At 45.0% G+C, this 20,828-nt stretch overlaps 1 protein-coding gene across 8 annotated transcripts in view; it reads right to left on the bottom strand.

The window, feature by feature from the left end:
* LOC101125154 (ankyrin repeat domain-containing protein 36C) overlaps positions 1-20,828 on the bottom strand; it is a 156,667-nt gene that overhangs the window by 7,379 nt on the left and 128,460 nt on the right. For all 8 annotated transcript variants that reach the window (XM_063695574.1, XM_063695578.1, XM_063695577.1 and 5 more), the window contains one exon: positions 17,587-17,758. The gene's annotated coding sequence lies outside the window, so the exon portion shown is untranslated. The remainder of the gene's footprint in view (positions 1-17,586; positions 17,759-20,828) is intronic.

Here is a 20,828-nt window from a genome sequence, read left to right as displayed (position 1 = left end):
CCCACACAGCCAGCATATGTCCAGCTAGTCTATCCTTCAGCCAAACTTCCTTAAAAAGAGGCCTTACCTCACTGTCCCTACCCATCTCCTCTCTGACTCACTTCTTAACTCCATGACTGGGTTCTGGTTTCTTTCCCTTGCCTGTTGTGACTTCCTATGGACACAGCCAAAAACCATCACATAGTCCTGTTGTATGGCATCCCCTCCATCTTGAAATGTCCTCTCCCTCAGTTCCTATATGTTACCACACATGCCTGCCTTGGCTTCTCCCTCTAGTTCCTTCTCTGTCTTCTGTGGGCTTCTTATTGTCTGCTCACTCCTTCAGTGTCCTCACATGGGCTTCCTTCTCTTCTCAGCTGATGCCATCACTTGGGGAATCACAGTTACTCAGCAGCACTGGGGCCTCTCTATCTCTATGCTGGTCATGCCTATGTGTGAGCCGCAGACCCAGTGGAATTTCCATTTGTGCATCCCATGCCCAGCCCACCCTCCACCAGTCTCGAATGCAGCTGTTCAGCCCTACCCCAGTCCTCAGAAAAGTTCCTCTCCCTGGATCCTCTTTTTCCTTCATGAGTGCCCAGTTGCCCAAGTCAAAAACCTGGGAGTGATATAAACTCCCCACACATCCAGTCAGTCACTCATCAACTCTATTGATTCTGTCTGCTAAATATATCTCAATTGTATTAACTTAAACACATGCATATGTCTTCTTCTTCACTGCATTTTTGTGGGCTGCACTTACCTTTCAGGTAACAACAACACTGGCCCCTCTTGCCCTTCTAGTCGGAAGTGCCAAAAGATGAGAGCTAGCCATGACAAACCCACAGCCAACATTACACTGAATGTGCAAAACTGGAAGGGCATCCAAACAGAGGAGGGAAGAGAGGAATAGACAGGAAGTCAAACTGTCTCTGTTTACAGATGACATGTTTCTATATCTAGAAAACCCCATAGTCTTGGCCCCAAAGCTGCTTCTGCTGATAAACTTTAGCAAAGTCTTAGCATACAAAATCAATGTGCAAAAATTACTAGCAGTCCTATACATCAAGTCAAGCAGAGAGTCAAATGAAGAACACAATCCCATTCATAATTGCTACACACAGAAAAAATAAAATACCTAGGAATACAGCTAACCAGGGAGGTGAAAGATCTCTAGGAGATCTCTAGAAGAATTACAAAACACTGCTCAAAGAAATCAGAGAAGACACAAACAAACGGAAAAACATTTCATGCTCATGGATAGGAAGAATTAATGTCATTAAAATGGCTATACTGCCCAAAGTAATTTACAGATGCAAGTTATCCCTATTAAATTACCAATGGCATTCCTCACAGAACTAGAGCAAACTATTTCAAAATTCATATGGAACCAAAAAAAAGAGCCCTAATAGCCAAGCAATCCTCAGCAAAAAGAACGAAGCTGGAGGCATCATGTTACCCAACTTCAAACTATACTACAGGGCTACAGTAACCAAAACAGCATGACACTGATACAAAAACAGCTCATCATTTTGAGCTATGTTTCTTCAATACCCAGATATTTTAGAGTTTTTAATATGGAGAGGCATTGAATTTTATTGAAAGCCTTTTCTGCTTATATTGAGATAACCACATGGTTTTTATCTTTAGTTTTGTTTATGTGATGAATCAGATTAATTGATATGTGTATGTTGAGGCAACCTTCCGTCCTGGGGATGAAGCATACTTGATCATGATGGATTAACTTTTTGATGTGCTGCTGGATTTGGTTTGCCAGTATTTTGTTGAGGATTTTTGCACTGATGTTCATCGAGGGTATTGGCCTGAAGTGTGTGTGTGTGTGTGTGTGTGTGTGTGTGTGTGTGTCTGCCAGATTTTGGTATCAAGATGATGTTGGCCTCATAGAATGAGTTGGGGAGGAGTTTCTCCTCCTCAATATTTTCAAATAGTTCCTGTAAAAATGGTACCAGCTCTTCTTTGTATTTCTAGTAGAATATGACTGGGAATCCATCATGTTCTGGGTTTTTTTTGGTTGGTAGGTTATTTATTACTGATTCAATTTCGGAGCTTGTTATTGGTCTGTTCAGCAAATCAATTTCTTCCTGGCTCAGTTGTGGGAGGGTGTATTTGTCCATGAATTTATCCATCTCTTTGAAGTTTTCTAGCTTGTATGCACAGAAGTGTTTGCAGTAGTTTCTGATGGTTGTTTCTATTTCTGTGGGGTCAGTGGTAACATTCCCTTTGTCATTTCTAATTGTGTTTCTTTCAATCATCCTCTGTATTAGTCTGCTAGCAGACTTTCTTATTAATATTTTCAAGAAACCTACCTGGAATTCGTAGATCTTTTGAATTTTTTTTTCATGTCTCGGTTTCTTTCAGTTCAGCTCAGATATTCAGTTATTTCTTGTCTTCCTCTAGCTTTGGGGTTTTGTCTTGCTTCTCTAGTTCTTTCAGTTGTGATGTTAGATTATTAATTTGAGTTCTTCCTAACTTTTTGATGTGGGATTTAGTGCTATAAATTTCCCTCCTAACATTGTCTTAGCTGTGTCCAGAGGCTCTAGTATGTTGTAACTTTGTTCTCATTATTTTCAAAGAACTTCTTGATTTCTGCCTTAATTTCATTATTTATGAAAAAGTCATTCAGGAGCATGTTGATTGATTTCCATGTAATTGCATGATTTTCAGCAATTTTCTTAGTCTTCTATTTTTATTGCACTGTGATCTCAGTGTGTGTTTGGTATGATTTCAGTTGTTTTGCATTTGCCGAGGATTGCTTTATGTCCAATTATGTGGTTGATTTTAGAGTATGTGGCATATGATGATGTGAGGAATGCATATTCTGTTGTTTTTGAGTGCAGAGTTCTGTAAAGGTCTATCAGATCCATTTGATCCAATGTTGAGTTCAGGTCCTGAATATCTTTGTTCATTTTTTTGCCTCAATGATCTGTCTAATACTGTCATTGGAGTGTGGAAGTCTCCCACTATTACTGTGAAACATACTTTGTAGATCTCTAAGAACTTTACTTATGAATCTGGGTGCTCCTGTATTGGACGAATATATATTTAGGATAGTTAGGTCTTCTCGTTGAATTGAAGCCTTTGCCATTATGTAATATCCTTCTTTGTCTTTTCTATTTTAAGTTCCAGGATACATGTACAGGATGTGCAGGTTTGTTACACAGTTAAACACGTGCCATGGTGGTTTGCTGCACCTATCAACCTATCACCTAGGTATTAAGTCCCACGTGCATTAGCTATTTATCTTGATGCTCTCCTTCCCCCTAGCTTCCCAACAGGCTCCGGTGTGTGTTCTGCCCCTCCCTGTGTCCATGTGTTCTCATTGTTCGGTTCCCACTTATGAGAACATGTGGTGTTTGGTTTCCTGTTCCTGTGTTAATTAGCTGAAGTTTATGGCTTCCAGCTTCATCCATGTCCCTGCAAAAGGCATGATCTCATTCCTTTTTATGGCTGCATAGTATTCCATGGTGTATATGTATCACATTTTCTTTATCCAATCTATCATTGATGGACATTGGGGCTGATTCCATGTCTTTGCTATTGTGAATAGTGCTGCAATAAACATAAGTGTGCATATATCTTTAAAACAGAATGATTTATATTTCTTTGGATATAAACCTAGTAATGGGATTGCTGGGTCAAATGGTATTTCTGCTTCTAGATCCTCCAGAAATTGCCACACTGTCTTCCACAATGGTTGAACTAGTTTACGTTCCCACCAACAGTATAAAAGTGCTCCTGTTTCTCCACAGCCTCTCTAGCATCTGTTGTTTCTTGACTTTTTAATAATTGCCATTCTGACTGGCATGAGATGGTATCTCATTGTGGTTTTGATTTGCATTTCTCTAATAAACACTGATGCTGAGCTTTTTTTTTCATGTTTGTCAGACGCATAAATGTCTTCTTTTCAGAATGTCTGTTCATGGCCTTTGCCCATGTTTTGATGGGGTTGTTATTTTCTTGTAAATTTGTTTAAGTTCCTTGTAGATTCTGGATATTAGACCTTTGTCAGATTGGTAGATTGCAAAAATATTCTCCCATTCTGTAGGTTGCTTGTTCACTCTGATGATAGTTTCTTTCCCTGTGCAGAAGTGCTTACATTTAATTAGATCCCATTTATCAATTTTTGCTTCTGTTGCAATTGCTATTGATGATTTCATCATAAAATCTTTGCTCATGCCTATGTCCTGAATGGAACTTCCTAGATTTTCTTCTAGGGTTTTTTACAGTTCAGGGTTGCACATTTAAGTTTTTAACCCATCTTGAGTTAATTTTTGCATAAGGTGTAAGGATGAGGTCCAGTTTCAGTTTTCTGCATATGGCTAGTCAGTTTTCCCAGCACCATTTAAATAGGGAATCCTGGCCAAGTGCAGTGGCTCATGTCTATAATCTCAGCACTTTGGGAGGCTGATGCGGGTGGATCTTGAGGTCAAGAGATCAAGACCATCCTGGCCAACATGGTGAAACCCCGTCTCTACTAAAAATACAAAAACTAGCTGGGCGTGGTGGCTCGAACCTGTAGTCCCAGCTACTCAGGAGGCTGAGGCAGGAGAATTGCTTGAATCCGGGAGGCAGAGGTTGCAGTGAGCTGAGATCATGCCGCTGCACTCCAGTCTGGTGACAGAGTGAGACTTTGTCTCAAAATAAATAAATAAATAAATAGGTATTCCTTCCCCCATTGCTTGTTTTTGTCAGGTTTGTCAAAGATCAGATGGTTGTAGATGTGTGGTCTTATTTCTGAGATCTCTATTCTGTTCCATTGGTCTGTGTGTCTGTTTTGGTATCAGTACCATGCTGTTTTGATTAGTGTGGCCTTGTAGTATAGTTTGAAGTCATATAGCATGATGCCTCCAGCTTTGTTCTTTTGGCTTAGGATTGTCTCGAATATCAGTCTCTTTTTTGGTTGCACATGAAATTTAAAGTAGTTTTTTTTAATTATGTGAAGAATGTCAATGGTAGTTTGATGTGAATAGCACTGAATCTATAAATTACTTTGGGCAGTATGGCCATTTTCATGAGATTGATTCTTCCCACCCATGAGCATGGAATATTTTTCCATTTGTTTGTGTCCTCTCTTATTTCCTTGAGCAGTGGCTTGTAGTTCTCCTTGAAGAGGTTCTTCACACCCATCGTTAGCTGTATTCCTAGGTATTTTATTCTCTTTGTAACAATTGTGAATGGGAGTTCATTCATGATTTGGCTCTCTTGCCTATTGTTGGTGTATAGGAATTGAAGAATATTGTCTATTGCTGGTGTATAAGAATGCTTGTGATTTTTGCACATTGATTTTGTATCCTCAGACTTTGCTGAACTTGCTTATCAGCTTAAGGAGGTTTTGGGCTGTGACGATGTGGTTTTCTAGATATAGAATCACATTTTCTGCAAACACAGACAATTTGACTTTATCTCTCGCTATTTTAACACGTTTTATTTCTTTTTGTTTTTTTTTTTGAAGGGTTTTTCATGTCTCTGTCTCCTTCAGTTCCACTTTGATCTTAGTCATTTTTTTTTCTCTTCTGCTAACTTTTGGATTTGTTTGCTCTTGCTTCTCTAGTTCTTTTAGTTGTGATGTTAGGGTGTCAATTTGAGATATTTCTAGCTTTATGATGTGGGCATTTAGTGCTATAAATTTACCTCTTAACACCGCTTTAGTTGCCTCCCAGAGATTCTGGTACATTGTCTCTTTGTTCTCATTGGTTTCAAAGAACTTCTTGATTTCTGCCTTAATTTTATTATTTACCCAGAAGTCACTCAGGAGCAGGTTGTTCAATATCCATGTAGTTGTGTGGTTTTGAGTGAGTTTCTTAATCTTGAGTTCTAATTTGATTGCACTGTGGTCTGAGAGATTGTTATGATTTCAGTTATTTTGCATTTGCTGAGGAGTGTTTTAATTCTAATTTTGTGATCAATTTTAGAGTGTCATATGCCACTGAGAATAATATATAGTCTGTTGTTTTGTGTTGGAGAGTTCTGTAGATATCTATGAGATTCACTTGATCCACAGCTGTGTTCAAGTCCTTTCTTGTCAATTTTCTGCCTAGATGATCCAATATTGACAATGGGGTGTTAATGTCTCCCACTATTGTTGTGTGGGAGCCTGAGTCTCTTTGTAGGTCTCTAAGAACTTGTTCTGTGAATCTGGGTTCTCCTGTATTGGGTGCATACATATTTAGGATAGTTAGCTCTTCTTGTTGAATTGATTCCTTTATCATTGTGTGATGTTCTTCTTTGTCTTTTTTTATCTTTGTTGATTCAAAGTCTGTTTTGTCAGAAACTAAGATTGCAACCCCTGCTTTTTTCTGCTTTCCATTTGCTTGGTAAATTTTCCTCCATCGTTTTGAGCCTATGTGTGTCTTTGCACATGAGATAGGAACCCTGAATACAGCACACCTGAATCTTGACTCTTTATATCCAATTTGCTGGTCTGTGTCTTCTAATTGGTACATTTAGCCCATTGACACTTAAGGTGAATATGGTTATGTGTGAATTTGATCCTGTCACCATGGTGCTTGCTGGTTATTTTGCTCACTAGTTGATGCAGTTTCTTCATAGTGTCATTGGTCTTTGTACTTCAGTACATTTTTGCAGTGGCTGGTACCAGTTTTTCCTTTCCATCTTTAGCGCTTCCTTCAGGAGGTCTTGCAAGGCAGGCCTGGTGGCGATAAATTCCCTCAGCATTTGCTTGTCTGAAAAGGATTTCTCCTTCACTTATGAAGGTTATTTTGGCCAGATATGAAATTCTAGGTTAGAAATTCTTTTCTCTAAGAATGTTGACCATTGGACCCAACTGTCTCCTGGCTTGTGGGGTTTCTGCTGAGAGGCCCACTCTTAGTCAGATGGGCTTCCCGTTGTAGGTGACCTGCCCTTTGTCTCTGTCTGCCTTTAACATTTTTTCCTTCATTTTGATCTTGGAGAATCTGATGACTATGTGTCTTGAGGGTTGATCTTCTTGTGGAGTATCTTACTGGGGTTCTCTGGATTTCCTGAATTTGAATGTTGGCCTGTCTTGCTAGGTTGGGGAAGTTCTCCTGGATGATATCTTGAAGTGTGTTTTCCCAACGTGGCTCCATTCTCCTTGTCTCTTTCAGGTAGTCCAATCAGTCATAGGTTTGGTCTTTTACATAGTTCCACAGTTCTTTGAGGTTTTGTTCATTCCTTTTCATTCTTTGTTCTCTAATCTTGTCTGCCTGCCTTATTTTGGCAAGATAGTCTTCAAGCTCTGATATTCTTTTTTCTGCTCGATCAGTTCAGCTGTTGATACTTGTGTTTGCATCACAAAGTTCCCCTTATGTGCTTTACAGCTGGCTCCGGTCATTTATGTTCCTCTCTAAACTGGTTATTCTAGTTAGCATCTTCTGTAACCTTTTAACATGGTTCTTAGCTTCTTTGCTGACAGAAGTAGGGTTCAGAAGGTGGGTAATAACAAATTTCACAGAGCTAAAGGAGCATGTTCTAACCCAATGCATTGATTTCTCCACCTCCCTTTCAGGGATGCCAGTGATTTGTAGAATTGGCCTCTATATATAACCCCATACTTATTGGAGGTTTTGTTCCTTCCGTTTTATTCTTTTTTATTTTTGTCTGTCTTATTTTAGAGAACCAATCTTTAAGTTCTGGGATTTGTTCCAATATGTTGGGTTAGAACGTGCTCCTTTAGCTCACTGAAGTTTGCTACTACCCACCTTCTGAAGCCTACTTCTGTCAATTCATCCATCTCAACCTCCTCCCAGCACTGTGCCCTTGCTGTAGAGGTGTTGTGATCATTTGGAGTAAACAAGTCACTCTGGCCTTTTGAGTTGTGAGGGGTTTCTCATTCCTTTCTCATCTTCATGAGTTTGTCTCGTTTTGATCTTTGAGGCTGCTGACCTTTAGATGAGGTTTTCGTGGGGACTTTTTGGTTGATGTTGTTGTTGCTTTCTGTTTTTCTTTCGACAGTCAGGTACCTCTTCTGTAGGGCTGCTGTGGTTTGCTGGGGATTCACTTCAAGCCCTATTTATCTGGGTCCCTCCCACACCTGAAGATGTCACCAGAGAGTGCTAGAGAACAGCAAAGATGGGACCCCACTCCTTCCTCTGGGATCTCCGTCCTTGAGGGGCACCCACCTGATGCCAGTAGAAATGCTCCTGTATAAGGTGTCTGGTGACCCACTGGGGTGTTTCACCCAGTTGAGGGGCACAGGATCCAGGACTTGCTTAATGAAGCACTTTGGTTGTCCCTTTGTGAAGGGGGTATGCTGTGCCGGGGGAAATCCCACTCATCTGGGCTGCCTGGATTCCTCAGAGTGAGCAGGGGGAAAGAATAAGTCTTCCGGTTTGTGGAGACAACAGCCAGCCACCCCTCCCACTAGGGACTCAGACCTAGAGAGATCAGAGTTCTCTCCCTAATTCCCTGGCTTGAGTTGCTGGAGTTCCTGCAGGGAGGCCCCACCCAGTGAGGAGGGATGGGTCAGGGTCAGCCTAAAGAGGCAGTCTGGCCATAATATGCCACAGCCAGTATGCTGTGCTGTGGGGAATACCTCTTGGGACCTAGCCGTCCAGTCTTCCTGGCATCAGCAAAGGAAAAACAGCAGCCTGGATCTGTAGAAATGGCTGCCGCCCTTCCTCCCCAGGAGTTCAGTGTCTTAGGCAGCTAGCAGCCACAGTGATGGCTGCTGTCCCTTCTTAGGGAGCTCAGTTTCCTCAGGCAGCAGGCAGCTGCAGTGATGATGACTGCCCCTCTCTTGGGAAGCTCAGTTGTCTTAGGCAGCCAGCAACCACAGTGATGATTGCTCCCCCTCCCCCAGGGAACTCAGAGGGTTTAGGCAGCAGGCAGCCACAGTGATGACGACCGCCCCTCTCCAACTTGGGAACTCGGTAGTTTTAGGCAGACTCCAGCTGAGTGGCTGTTGAGAATCTGCATGGCTCTGTGGTTGGCACCCAAGGCCCTGGTGGTGTGGTCTCATGAGTGGGATCTTCTGATCTGTGGATTGCAAAGATCCATGGAAAAAGCAGTTTCCCAGGCTGGGTAGCATGCTCACCCACTGCCTCCCTTGGCTGGCTGAGGGTGAGGGCTCCCCTTGCCCCATGTGGCTCCCAGGTGGGCCAATCCACCAGCCCATCTTTCCTTGTTCTCTATGGGTCACGGCAACCACCTAGTCAGTCCTGATCACAGAACCTGGATATGTCAGTTGCTGGTGCAGGATTTGCACACTGTTTTAGTTCTTCTCAGTGGGAGCCTCAAACTGCAGCTGCTTCTAGTTGGCTATCTTGCCCCTGCCCCCTTGTCCTTTTGAAAAATTTTTGTTCATTTGAAATCTGTTTTGTCTGAAATTAGGATTGCAACCTCTGCTTTTTTTCTGTTTTCTATTTGTCTGGTAGATTTTCCTCCACCCTTTTAGTTTGAGACGATGAGTGTCATTACGTGTGAGATGGGTCTCTTGAAGACGACATACCGTTGGGTCTCGCTTTTTTTTTTTTTAATCTAGCTTGCCACTCTGTGCCTTTTTAAGTGGGGCATTTGCCCATTTACATTCAAGGCTAGTATTGATTTGTGTAGATTTGATCTTGTCATTGTGCTGTTGGCTGGTTATTATGTTGGCTTGTTTGTGTGGTTGCTTTATAGTGTCACTGGTCTGTGTGTTTAAGTATGTTTTTGCATTAGTGTGTAGTGGTCTTTCCTTTCTATATTTAGTCCTCCTTTCTAAAATCTCTTGTAAGGCAGATGTGGTGGTAATGAATTACCTCAGAATTTGCTTGTCTGTAAATGATCTCATTTCTCCTTCACTTAGGAAGCTTAGTTTAGCTGGATATGAAATTCTTGGTTGAAGATTTTCTTTAATAATGTTAAATATAGTCCCCCAATCCCTTCTGGCTTGTAGGATTTCAGCTGAGAGATCTGCTGTTAGCCTAACGGGGTTCCCTTTGTAGATGGCCTGCCCTTTCTCTCTGGCTGCCTTTAACATTCTTTCCCTCATTTTGACCTTGGAAAACCTGATGTTTATGTGTCTTGAGGATGGTCTTGTGTAGAATCTTGTAGGAGTTCTTTGTATTTCCTGAATTTGACTGTTGGCCTTTCTAGCAAGGTTAGGGAAGCTTTCAAAGATGATATCCTGAACTATGTTTTCCAAGTTGTTTGATTTCTCCACCTCCCTTTCAGAGATGCCAGTGATTTGTAGAATTGGCCTCTTTATATAATCCCATACTCCTTGAAGGTTTTGTTCATTCTTTTTTATTTTTGTCCATCTTATTTTAGAGAACCAATCTTCAAGTTCTGAGATTTGTTCCTCAGATTGTTTTTTTCTGCTGTTAATACTAGTGATTGCATTGTGGAATTCTTGTATTGTGTTCTTTGGCACTTTCAGATCGGTTAGGTTCTTTTTTATTATACCAGCTACTTTGTCCTTCAGCTCCTGTAACACTTTATTGTTATTCTTATTTTCCTTGGATTGGGTTTTGCCATTCTCCTGAGTCTTGATGATTTTTTTTCCTATCCATATTCTGAATATATTTATGTAATTCCAGACAGTTCATCCGGTTTAAGAACTCTTGTTGGAGAACTGGTGTGGTTGTTAGAAGGACATATGACACAGAGTCCATTTGAGTTACTGGAGTTCTTGCATTGGTTTCTTCTCATTTCCACCTATGGGTTTTCCTTTAATTGCAGTGTAGATTGAGTACAGTCCGTAGACTTATTTTCGGATGTTTTCACCAGGCTGAGGCTTTGTGCAGGGTCTTTATTTGAAGCTGACTTCTCATTTCTGGTTTCAGAGGGGAGTATATTAGTAAGGTATTTTTGATGCTGAAGCTTTGGGATGTGATCCAGTAGGTGGCACTTGGGCTTACTGGTCAGTTGGTAGACTCTTGCTTGGTCATGTGGCTCCCCTATGTTTCCTTACAGTTGCAGCCATGTTCCCTCTCAATGATCTGAAAATGTGCTTCTCTCCCCCTTGAGTGCTGGCTGTAGATCATGGCTTGGCACTCCTAGGCTGCCCACTGCAGCTCTGGGGCAATCTCAGTGTTTATATTTCTTTCATAACTTTGAGGCAGAAGAGGAAGGGACATTAGTAGTGGTTGTAGCCAAGGGTCTTTTGTTTGTCTTCTCAGGGTTCCACCCCCGGAGAATACAGCAACTGTTTACTGCAATCAGCAATCAGGATGGAGAATTCATGCTGTGGGGGCCAATCCAGGGGTTCCCTGTCTGTTATGAGCAGTGGGGGTGTGTAGAACCCATGGGAGATGGGCTTGGGTCAATTAAAGCTTGTTGAAGGTGTAGATAAGGATGTTAGCTCCTTCATCAGTCTGAGGGTAGCAAGGACAGTTCCACTGCAGAAGCAGTGGCAGAGAGGCTTTCAGTTGCCCCTGGAGGCTCTCTCCAGGGAGTGGCTGAGTTGCTACTGGCTCGACAGCTCTGGTAGGGGGGTTAGGTAGAGGTCCAGGCCTGCAAGACTTGCCTAGTGAGAAGATATAGGAATGGGAACCCAGGTAACAGTCTGGTCACTTTTCCATAGGGCTGCTGCAGTATGCCCAGGGCCCACTCCAGTCTCTAGTAGCCTCAGATTTTCCAGTACCTGGAGTTATCATCAGTGAAGCCTGTGAAACAGCAAAGATGGCAGCCTACCGCTCCCTTTGGAAGCTTTGCCCTAGGGAGGTATGAATGAACTTGTTGCTGGCCCAAACACACCTGTAGGACGTGGCTGGAGACCCCAGTTGGGAGGTTTTGCCCAGTGAGGAGAAATGACATTGGGAAAGTGCTTAAAAAGCAGTCTGGCCTCATTTTTATAGAGCAGCTATGCTATGCTGAGGGTCCACATCACCCTGTGGTCTCCTTGGACACTCCAAAGACTGAAGGTTGAAGTGGCTAAGTTGCAAAAACAGCAAAGATGGTGGCCTGCCCCTCCATCAGGGAGCTCCAGCCCAGAAAAAATTGAAATCACTGTCAGCAGGAGAACACCAGTGGGGGTGGTTGGAGGTCCCAGTTGGGAAGTCCCAAACAGTGAGGAGGAATGAATCCGGGACCTGCTTAAAGAAGCAGTCTGGCTATGCTTTTGTACAGCAGCTGTGCTGTGCTGGGGGGCCATATCCGCCCTAAGTCAGCTGGGACTCCTTAAAGCCCAAAGGCTGGAATGGCTAAGTTGCCAAAACATCAAATATGGTGGCCCACGCCTCCCTCGGGGCACCCCACCTCAGGGAGAATTCAAATCTCTGTCAGTCTGAGAATACCAGAGTGGGTAGCTAGAGGCCCTGGTTGGGAGGTCCTGCCCAGTGAGGAGGAATGGGATTGGGGACCTTCTTAAAGCAGTAGTCCGGCCATATTTTGGTAGAGTAGCACTGTGCTGTGCTAATGGATCCCTCTGCCCATGGTCCGCTGAGACTCTCCAAATCCCGAAGGCTGGAGCAGCTAAGTTGCCCAAACAGCAAAGATGGTGGCCTACCCCTTCTCTCAGGAGCTCCGTCTCAGGGAGGCTCAACACTGTTGCTGGTGGCTGGCTGGAATTCCAAGCCAGTGGCTCCTATCCTGTGAGGTGCTGTGGAAGTGGGGCCTGCAGGCTGTTGCTGCTCAGCTCCCTGAATTCCCTAGGGATATGTATGAGGGTCTCACCTCCCACTTTGCCACAGTTGCAGCTACTTTTGCAGGAAAGCCCAGGTAACTAAGGCTCCCAGGTCTCCATGTGTGCCTGAGTGGCTGCTGTGCCAAGATTCCACGTAGCTCCGTCAGACTGAAGGCCCTGGTAAAGTGGGTTCATGAGATCTCCCGACCCAAGGATTGCAAAGATCCATGGAAAAAGCATGGGTTTCCAGGGTCACACATTCACTCACTGCTTCCCTGGGTGAGAGAGCTCCCCTGGCTCTGTGGTACTCCCAGGTGGGCTGTCGTTTTGCCTTTCTTTTCTTCATTCTCCCTGGGTCAAGTTGTTTCCTTGGTTAGTCACAATGTGAGTACCTGGATGTTTCAGTTGAAGGTGCAGTATTGACTCTCCCCTTGTGTTCCTCTCTGTGAGAGCCAAACACACTAGCTGCTTCAACTTGGCCACCTTGGCCAGCCCACTGCCCCCTCACTGCTATATTTTTACATATAACATTTACAACTCTATAAAGTACTTCATTATACTCATTTTACAGGCGAGGATAGTTTAGACACACAAAGACTGAATAAGATCTAAGTCCTTTCCTTGTAAGATGCAAAATCTGGAATTGACAATGTACATAACTGCTACGTGTCTCAAACTTAAGACGTAATTAGGCATTTCTAAAGCTCACACTTTTTAAATGTTTAAATATTTTGTTAGAGTTTTAAAGAATGATTTACTTAAAAAATACGATTATGGGGGTGTGTGGCCAAGATGACTGACTAGAAGCAGCTAGGGTGCACGGCTCTCACGGAGAGGAATGAAAAGGGCAAGTCAATACAGCACCTTCAACTGAAACAAGCAGGTACTCGCATTACTCACATAATCAAGGAAACAACTCCAGCCAGCCACCAGCAACAGTGTTTTACCTACCTGAGACTGACTTCCTAGGGGACAGGGCAGGCCACCATCTTTGTTGTTTGGGTAACTTAGCCATTCCAGCCTGTTGGGCTTTTGAGAACCCAAACCAACTGAGGGCAGAACGGATCCCCCACACAGCACAGCTGCTCTACCAAAATGTGGCCAGACTGCCTCTTTAAGTGGATCCCCAATCCATTCCTCCTCGCTGGGCGGGACCTCCCAACTGGGGCCTGCAGCTACTCCTGCAGGTGCTCTCAGGCTGACGGAGATTTGAATTCTCCATGGGATGAGATCCCTGGGGGAGAAGGGGGCCGCCATCTTTGCTGTTTGGGTGACTCAGCTATTCCAGTCTGTGGGCTTTGGAGAGTCCAAAGTGACTAGGGTGGAGGGGATCCCCAGAACAGCACAACTCCTCTACCAAATCATGGCAAGATTCTTTAAGTAGATCCCCGATCCGTTCCTCACTGGGTGAGACCTCCCAAGTGGGGCTTCCGCCCCTTAGTTCTAGAGCTGACAGAGATTTACATTCTCCCTTGGATAGAGTTGTCAAGGTCCTGCCAATTAAGAAGGAATGGGTCAGGAACCTGCTAAAAGAATCTGCCTGACCAAGATTTTGTAGAGTAGCTGTGTTGTGCTGGGAGATCCCTTCTGCCCCTGGTAGGTATGGATTCCACAAAGCCCTCAGGCTGGAGTGGCTAAGTTGCACAAACAGCAAAGATGGCAGCTCATCTTTGGCCATTTCATCCCAAGAATTCAAATATCTTTGGGCCCCAGAACACCAGCAGGAGTGACTGGAGGTCCCAGTGCGGTGATCCCTCACCAGGCAGGACTTCGAGACCGCCATGCCAGGGATAATTGAAATTTCTGGCAGCCTGAGGACACTGGAGGAGGGGGTGGGGTGGTGGCTGGGGGCCCGAGTTGAAAGGACCTTCACTGGGCAGGAACTGGAGACCTCCACGCCAGGGAGAACTCAAATCTCTGTCAGCATGAGAACACAGGTAGGGGTGGCTGGAGGGCCCAGTTAGGAGAACCCTCACTGGTGGGGACCTCAAGAACTCCGTGCCAGGGAGAATTCAAATCTCTGAAAGCCCCAGGACACTGGCGGGGGTGGCTGGAGGCCCCAGTTGGGAGGTCCCTCACTGGGCAGGACCTCCAGACCTCCATGCCAGGGAGAACTCAAATCTCTGTCAGCCTGAGAACACCGGTGGGATTGGCTGAAGACTCCAGCTAAAAGGACCCTCATTGGGCGGGACTTTGAGAACTACGTGCCAGGGAGAATTCAGATCTCTGTCAGCCCGAGAACACTGGTGGGGGTGGCTGGAGGCCATGGTTGAGAGGTCCCTCACTGGGCAGGACCTCAAGACCTCCATGCCAGGGAGAATTCAAATCTCTGTCAGCCCCAAAACACTGGAGGGGTGGCTGGAGGCCGAGGTCCTTCACTGGGCCAGACCCTGAGACATCCATACCCTGGAGAATTCAGATCTCTGTCAGCCCGAGAACACCGGTGGGGGTGGCTGGAGGCCCGACTGGGAGGTGCAACGGAGGTCACTCACTTGGCAGGACTTAAAGACCTCCATGCCAGGGAGAATTCAAATCTCTGTCAGTCCCAGAACACTGGCGGGGGTGGTTGCAGGCCCCAGTTGGGAGGTCCCTCACTGGGCGGGACCTCGAGACCTCCATTTCAGGGAGAATTCAAATCTCTGTCAGCCCCAGAACACTGGTGGGGGTGGCTGGAGGCCCCAGTTGGGAGGCCCCTCACTGGGCCACACCCCGAGACCTCCATGCCAGAGAGAATTCAAATCTCTGTCAGCCCCAGAACACTGGCGGGGGTGGCTGGAGGCCCCAGTTGGGAGGTCCCTCACTGGGCAAGATCCTGAGACCTCCATGCCAGGGAGAACTCAAATCTCTGTCAGCCTGAGAACACCGGAGGAGTGGCTGGGGACCCCAGCTAAAAGGACCCTCATTGGGCAGGACCTTGAGAACTACGTGCCAGGGAGAATTCAGATCTCTGTCAGCCCTGGAACACCAGCGGGGGTGGCTGGAGGCCATGGTTGGGAGGTCCCTCACTTGGCCAGACCCTGAGGCCTTCACGGCAGGGAGAATTCAAATCTCTGTCAGCCCCAGAACACTGGCAGGGGTGGCTGGAGGCCTCGGTTGGGAGGTCCCTCTCTTGGCAGGACCTCAAGACCTCCATGCCAGGGAGAATCCAAATCTGTCATCCTGAGAACACTGGCGGGGTTGGCATAGCAAGGTGCTCTACCAAAATGTGGCCACACTGGGTCTTTAAGGAGGTCTGTGATGCATTCCTCCTCACTGGGTGGGACCTCCCAACCAGGGCCTCCAGCCACCCCCACCAGTGTTCTGGGGCTGACAGAGATTTGAATTCTCCCCAGTATGGAGGTCTCGAGGTCCCGCCCAGTGAGGCACCTCCCAACTGGGGCCTCCAGCCACCCCCGCCAGTGTTCTGGGGCTGACAGAGATTTGAATTCTCCCTGGCATGGAGGTCTGGAGGTCCTTCCCAGTGAGGCACCTCCCAACCGGGGCCTCCAGCCACCCCCACCAGTGTTCTGGGGCTGACAGAGATTTGAATTCTCCCCGGTATGGAGGTCTCGAGGTCCCGCCCAGTGAGGCACCTCCCAACCGGGGCCTCCAGCCACCCCCGCTGGTGTTCTCAGGCTGACAGAGATTTGAATTCTCTTTGGGATGGAGGTCTTGAGGTTCCATTCAGTGAGGGACCTCCCAATAGGGGCCTCCAGCCACCCCCGCCAGTGTTCTGGGGCTGACAGAGATTTGAGTTCTTCCTGGCATGGAGGTCTCAGGGTCTGGCCCAGTGGGGGACCTCCCAACTGGGGCCTCCAGCCACCCCCGCCAGTGTTCTGGGGCTGACAGAGATTTGAGTTCTCCCTGGCATGGAGGCCTGGAGGTCTAGCCCAATGAGGGTCCTTTCAGCTGGGGCCTCCAGCCACCCACACCAGTGTTCTCAGGCTGACAGAGATTTGAATTCCTGGAATGAGTTCCCACGCGCAAGAGCAAGGAGCCATCTTTGCTGTTTGTGCAACTTAGTCGTTACAGCCCGTGGGCTCTGGAGAATCCATACCTACCGGGGCAGAAGGGATCTATCAGCACAGCGTAGCTACTCTACAAAATCTTAGAAGGCAGATTCTTTCACCAGGTTCCTGATCCATTCCTCCTTACTGGGCAGGACCTCGACAACTCCTTCCCGGGGAGAATGTAAATCTCTGTCAGCTTGAGAACACCGGTGGGGTGGTGGAGGCCCCAGGTGGGAGGTCCCACCCAGAGAGGAGGAAAGAATCAGGGATCTGCGTAAAGAATCTGCCTGGCCACTATTTGGTAGAGCAGTTGTGATGTGCTGGGGGATCCCTTCCACCCCCAGTCATTTGGGACTCTCCAAAGCTGGCCCCATCCTCTCCCCCAGGCCCCAGTTGGAAGGACTCCCACTGGGCGGGAACTCCAGAACTCCCTCCTAGGGAGAATTCAAATTCCTGTCAGCCCCAGACACCGGTGGGGTAGCTGGAGGCCCTGGTTGGGAGGAACAGATTGGGAATCCCCTTAAAGAATCTGTCTGGGGCCGGCCACGGTGGCTCATGCCTGTAATCCCCATACTTCGGGAGGCCCAGCAGGGCGGATCACTTGAGGTCAGAAGTTCCAGACCAGCCTGGCCAACATGGTGAAACCCCATCTCTACTAAAAATAAAAAAATTCGCTGTGCGTGGTGATGGGCACCTGTAGTCCTAGCTACTTGGGAGGCTGAGGCAGAAGAACTGCTTGAACCAGGGATGTGACGGCTGCAGTAAGCCGAGATCATGCCACTGCACTCCAGCCTGGGTGACAGAGCAAGGCTCCTCAAAAAAAAAAAAAAAAAGAATCTGGGCACATGTTGGGAGAGCAGCTGTGCTATTCTAGGGATCCCTTCTACCCCATCAGTTTGCACTGTCCAAAGCCCACAGGCTGGAATGGCTGTGTCGCCCAAACAGCAAAGATGGCGGCCAGCTCCTCCCCTGGGAAACTCATCCCAGGCAGCTCCAGCATCCTTGGCACAAGCTGGCAAGTATTGGCTGAAATGACAGGTGCCCTGGAGAAATTTGAAGGGGTTATCCACATACGCTTGCTGATTATTTTCACAATTTTCCTGAGATGTCGTTATCATTCTTTGACTCTCCTGTCTATAGTCAGACACTTGGCTCTCAGAGGTGACTTTCTGGCTGAACAATGTGGATTCGTCACTGTCTTGTGCTCAATGTAGAGGGGGCTCTGCAATTCCAGAAATGTCCATATCTGATGAAAGAAAGCGAAGAATGAAACAAAAAGAGATATGTACCATATTCATAAGTAGATTCAATGCTATTAAGATGTCAGTTCTTTCCAATGTATAGATTCAATGCAATTCCAATCTAAATGAAAATGTTTATATGGAGAGGCAAAAGACCTTGAATAGCTAACACCGTATTGAAGGAGAAGAACAAACTTGGAGGACAGACACTACTCAATTTCAAGACTTACCGTAAAGCTACAGTAATGGAGACAGTGTGGTATTAGTGAAAGAACAAAAGGATAAAATGAGATAGAGAGTTCACAAATAGAAACACATTAATACATTCGATTAATTTTTGACAAAAAAGTAAAGGCATTATGATGATGAAACAGTTTTTTCAGGAAGGGCTGCTGGAATACCTGGATATCCACATGCAAAAAAAATAAATCGCAGACCTTACACCCCCACCAAAATTAACTCAAAATGGATCAGCAACATAAATATACAAAAAACTATAAAATTTATAGAAGATAATATAGAAGGAAATACAGATTATCTTGGGTTTAATGATGACCTTTAGAAAAAACACCAAAGTTGAAGTCAATAGAAGAAAGAATTGATAAGCTGGACTTGATGAAAATGTAACATTTTTACACCATTAAAGACACTGAAAGAAAAGAGAAACCACAGATGGAAAAAAATTTGCCAAAACGTATCTGATTAAGAACTATTATTCAAAACATATTAGTATTCTTAAAGCTGAGCAGTAAAAGACATGAGCTAAAGACCTTAACAAGTACCTCACCAAGTAAATTATACAAATGGAAAATAAGCATATGTAATGAGGCTACACATAATATTTCCTCAGAGAAATGCAACCATGAGATGCCACTGCACACGTATTAGAATAACCAAAATCTAGAACCACTGACAACATCAAACGCTGGCAAGGATGTGGAGCAAGAGGAAACTTCATTCATTGCTTGTGGGAATGCAAAATGGTGCAGCCACTTCTTGAAAGTTGTATTCTATGGACCTCAACAGCATGGCCTTCACTGTTCATATTCCTATTATCATTTTGGTCGACCACTTAACCAAGGTCTAATTAAGTTCCACAAGTTTCCTCATCTCCCTGTCTTCTTTGCCTATTACCCAGTTCCAAAGCAAATTCTGCATTATCAGGTATTTTTATAGCAAAACCCCACTCCTTGGTACTAATTTCTGTGTTAGCAACACAGAATAACACAGAAAAGAGCAACATGGAGAAACACAAATTTTTGTGTTCCTATAAAAAAATAGCTGAGACTAGGTAATTTATAAGGAACAGAGGTTTGTTTGGCTCACAGTTTTGCAGGCTGCAGAAGAAGCATGGCAGTGGCATCTGCGCAGCTACTGGTCAGGGACCCAGAAGGCTTTTACTTGTGGCTAAAGGTGAAGAGACAACAGGTATGTCACACATGGCTAGAGAGGTAGGAAGAGAGGGGAGAGGTGCCACACTGTTTTAAACAACCATCTTTCATGTAATGCAGTGAGAACTCACTCATTAGTGAAAAAAGGGCAAAAAGCTATCCAGGAGAGATCAACCACCATGACCCAAACACCTCCCACTAGGTCCCACCTCCAACATTGGGGATCAAATCTCGACACAATATTTGGAGGGTACAAATTTGCAAACAATATCACTCTCTTTTTGTCTTTAACTTTGGACAATTTGATTATAGTGTATCTTGTTGTGAGTCCCTGGATTCACCTTATTTGGTTTCGTTTGGGCTTTCTGGATCAGGCTTTCTGCTTTCTTCCCCATGCTTGATAAATTCTCTGTCATTAATCCTTTAAACACTTTTCCGTTCCTTTCTTCCTCACTTCTCCTTCAGGCATGCCAATAATGCGTGAGTGGTCCTGCTTGATGGTGTCCCATAACTGTCTAAAGTTGTCATCACTCCATTTGCATTATCTTTTTTTCTGATCCTCAGGTTAGATAATTTCCAGTGACCAGTCTCAAAGTTCACTGATAGATTCTATTAATGGACGCCTCTATTAAATTTTTTCAGTTCAGTTACAGTACACTTTAGATCTATGATTTGTTTGACATTATTGTATAACATTTTTCCTTTTCTTGAAGTTCTCAGCTTGTTCTTGCAAAGCTATCTTGACCTCAGTGATTATTGTTATGACCATTATTTAGAAATCTCTGTCAGATAAATTACATATCTGCACTTCACTCAGGTGCTGGAGATTTATCCTGTTTTCTTGCTTTGAATATATTTCCCTGTTTCTTCATTTTTCCTCGACTCTCTCTGTTGGCTCCCGTGCATTTGATAAGACTGGCCTCATGTAGGAAAAGGATCTCACCAAACTTTCCAGCCAGAGATCTTCAGATACCTCTCAAATCCTTGTGTGCTCTAGTATTGACTGTTTTTGGTGGCTCCCTGGAACTTAGGATGTGCCACGCCTTGTCAGTAACCAGAAATTGGTTAAGGTAGGAGCCAGACAATCCAGATGTAGCTAAAAAGTTAGAAGGCTGGAGGAGTGTTTCAGTTCCTTCTAGCTACATGATGAAGATTAGTATGGACATTTATCTCCCACTCTCTCTCCATTAAGCTTGGTAGAGGATCTGTGACAAACACACCTATGCACACTCTGGATGCAGCCTCTGATCCTGAGGAGATAGCTTCTGAATGTGGGCCCATTGTATGCTTACTTCTTTGTTTTCTATGGTCGAAATACATTCAAAAATACAAAATCCTGTCGACTCACAGAGCAAAATTGTTAAGAAAACAGTTCCTTGGGCACTAACCACGGAGGTTGTGGAATTTGATGCATAATCAAGCTCCTTCCGGGAAGAATGGGTAGGCTTGGATTTATTACTGGGTTGAACCCGACATAAGACTGGTAGTGTCAAACTATGGTTCCATCTGCCAGATGAATTATACTTTGTAAGCCACATTAGCCCCCATGACGCCAGTATTTAAATACAAAGCTAGAAATGATTAATAGAGTGAGAAAAGCATGTTGAAAGCTCAGATAGGCTGAAAGCTAGGCAACTTACATTAAACAGTAAACTAAGCTATGAATGCAAAAAAAAAAAGTTCT

Source organism: Gorilla gorilla, chromosome 12, assembly GCF_029281585.2.
Source record: "Gorilla gorilla gorilla isolate KB3781 chromosome 12, NHGRI_mGorGor1-v2.1_pri, whole genome shotgun sequence".
Taxonomy (NCBI): domain Eukaryota; kingdom Metazoa; phylum Chordata; class Mammalia; order Primates; family Hominidae; genus Gorilla; species Gorilla gorilla.
Note: the sequence above shows the minus strand (reverse complement) of the source record. Positions and strands in the feature narration are given on the sequence as shown.